The sequence below is a fragment of the Ammodytes marinus genome, assembly GCF_949987685.1.
Source record: "Ammodytes marinus genome assembly, contig: scaffold_144, whole genome shotgun sequence".
Lineage (NCBI taxonomy): Eukaryota > Metazoa > Chordata > Actinopteri > Uranoscopiformes > Ammodytidae > Ammodytes > Ammodytes marinus.
In genome coordinates this window covers 34,943-38,572 of record NW_027648186.1, presented here as the reverse complement: position 1 = coordinate 38,572, position 3,630 = coordinate 34,943, and positions in this window count along the sequence as shown.

Below are 3,630 nucleotides of genomic sequence, written 5' to 3'. Positions count from 1 at the left end.
AAATATGAATTATGAATATATATATATTTGTACATATATATATATATGTATATATATTTTACGGCCCGACCAAATATTTTATCGGCCGGCCGATTATAGGCGATTGGTTTTCTTTTTCTTATAGAAAATTCCCATTCACACTATAACCAGGCCCAAGCCCCATTCACACTACACAACGTACCAGGCCCAAGCCCCATTCACACTATAACCAGGCCTAAGCCCCATTCACACTACACACACCGTACCACTGGACTCTTTAACCAGGCCCCAGCCCCATTCACACTATAACCAGGCCTAAGCCCCATTCACACTATAACCAGGCCCCAGCCCCATTCACACTATAACCAGGCCCCATTCACAATATAACCAGGCCCCAGCCCCATTCACACTATAACCAGGCCCCAGCCCCATTCACACTATACACCGTACCAGGCCTAAGCCCCATTCACACTATAAGGGTTAGGGTTAGGGTCACACTATAACCAGGCCTAAGCCCCATTCACACCGTACCGAACCGTACCAAACCGTACCGAACCGAACCGTACTGAGCCGTACTGAACCGTACCGAACCGTACCGAACCGTAACAAATTATACTGTACCAATGTGTGGAAACAAAACTAAAGTAAGACTGCAGTCAGCCCATGTTGGTCCTCACTATCTGTCCCATTGTCCCAACACTCTCCTTGTTTGATCGTCTGTTCAAGTGTTTTCAAAACAACATTTAGTCATTAAGTGTTCTTTATACTGTCATACTGTATGGAATGGTGAAGCCCACTGAGGCAAATGTCTATTTGTGATATTGGGCTGTAGAAAATTCCAAGACAGACAGACAGACAGACAGACACACACACACACACACACACACACACACACACACACACACACACACATTTGCAGAGATTAACACCCAGGCCTCTGACAGTTGGGGTGGTAGGATAGCCTAGAGGAAAGGTGCCCGACCAGTAACAATGAGGTTGCTTGTTCGATCCCCGGCACTGGACAGGAGGGTGTTTTTTTTTTTTTTTTTTTTAAGTCTTTATTGAACATGGTTAAAAAAATAATACAAACTAAAATAAAACAATTGAGCAGTAAAAAAGGAAATAAATAAATTAAAAACAAACAAATGGGGTCCTCAGGATCCTAAGCAACAAATACATAACTCAAATAACATGGTTCATGTTCAAAAGGGAAGAAGTTAAGAAAAACTTTTCTGGTCCTACCCCCTCTTATTTTTTATAATTGTTTACAAAAAAAATAAAGGTTCAGTTTGAATCAGTCAGTGTCTATGATGTTTGGCTCGTGGGTTAAAACAAATCAAAACTTTTCGACTATGACCCTGGAGTGGAATGACTGTGTCACCCCACTTCAACTGCCCAGTCGTCGGATGAAGCAGGGGGTGTCACCGAGATAGCTCAAACTACCTAACCCTTTATATAGGGTTTTTAAAAAACTTCAATACAGACCATTACCAAACGACTCAAAATGGCCTGAAACGTGCTCCTAGACACTTTCTGGGGGAACTTTATTTTTTGGACTCGGCACTTGGTAAAATGTTCAACCTTTTTTACATAGGGGGTCAATGGCAGCTATATGAAGGAAGTGAGCTAGAACTCCAAAACTTCGCACACATGTCTAGGGGGCCTGGGGCACCTCCCACACCAAAGGCCGTCCCTATGCCCATCTCCCTCGCCGAGTGGCACAACTTTGAAACTTTCAAATTCAATTTTCTATACCAAAACAAGCCGCCAGGGGGCCAATATTTTGCACAGACGTAGCCCTCATCCATACCCACCACCCCATATGCTTCAAATTCCCACACCCCTCTCCCTGTTCCCATGGCAGCACTTTGAAATGTTGTCCCATGTTAAACAAAGTTGCCACTAGGGGCGCCAAATTTCTCAGGCATGTAGAGGGGGCCCAGGGCTACCACGGGAACTATCCAGAATTCCCATGCCCCTCTGTTTCTTTGAATGGCAGCACTTCAAAGTTTTCAAATCAAGATTGCAGTACCCAAACAAGCCACCAGTGGCGCCACATTTCGTGAGCAGGTCCGCTGGGGCCAGACCTATCCGAGGGTGGTCTCGGAATTCCCATGCCCCTCTGTTTGCCTGAGCTAGGTCCAAAAAAACAACTTTTGAAAAGTGGTAAGTAGCCCTTAACCTAACCCTAACCCTAACCCTAACCCTAACCCTAACCCTTAACCTAACCCTAACCCTAACCCTAACCCTAACCCTAACCCTCTAACCCTAACCCTAACCCCTAACCCTAACCCTAACCCTAACCCCAGCCCCATTCACACTATAACCAGGCCTAAGCCCCATTCACAATATAACCAGGCCCCAGCCCCATTCACACTATAACCAGGCCCCAGCCCCATTCTTGCTATAACCAGGCCCCAGCCCCATTCACACTATAACCAGGCCCCAGCCCCATTCACACTAAACACCGTACCAGGCCTAAGCCCCATTCACACTACAACCAGGCCCCATTCACACTATAACCAAGCCCCAGCCCCATTCACACTATAAGTTCATAATATTCATTTAGACATTTAGTTTAAGATCTGAGTGGATTCAACTATGTATACATAAATATGAATTATGAATATATATATATTTGTAGATATATATATATATGTATATATATTTTACGGCCCGACCAAATATTTTATCGGCCGGCCGATTATAGGCGATTGGTTTTCTTTTTCTTATAGAAAATTCCCATTCACACTATAACCAGGCCCAAGCCCCATTCACACTACACAACGTACCAGGCCCAAGCCCCATTCACACTATAACCAGGCCTAAGCCCCATTCACACTACACACACCGTACCACTGGACTCTTTAACCAGGCCCCAGCCCCATTCACACTATAACCAGGCCTAAGCCCCATTCACACTATAACCAGGCCCCAGCCCCATTCACACTATAACCAGGCCCCATTCACAATATAACCAGGCCCCAGCCCCATTCACACTATAACCAGGCCCCAGCCCCATTCACACTATAACCAGGCCCCAGCCCCATTCACACTATACACCGTACCAGGCCTAAGCCCCATTCACACTATAAGGGTTAGGGTTAGGGTCACACTATAACCAGGCATAAGCCCCATTCACACCGTACTGAACCGTACCGAACCGTACCAAACCGTACCGAACCGAACCGTACTGAGCCGTACTGAACCGTACCGAACCGTACCGAACCGTAACAAATTATACTGTACCAATGTGTGGAAACAAAACTAAAGTAAGACTGCAGTCAGCCCATGTTGGTCCTCACTATCTGTCCCATTGTCCCAACACTCTCCTTGTTTGATCGTCTGTTCAAGTGTTTTCAAAACAACATTTAGTCATTAAGTGTTCTTTATACTGTCATACTGTATGGAATGGTGAAGCCCACTGAGGCAAATGTCTATTTGTGATATTGGGCTGTAGAAAATTCCCAGACAGACAGACAGACAGACAGACAGACACACACACACACACACACACACACACACACACACACACATTTGCAGAGATTAACACCCAGGCCTCTGACAGTTGGGGTGGTAGGATAGCCTAGAGGAAAGGTGCCCGACCAGTAACAATGAGGTTGCTTGTTCGATCCCCGGCACTGGACAGGA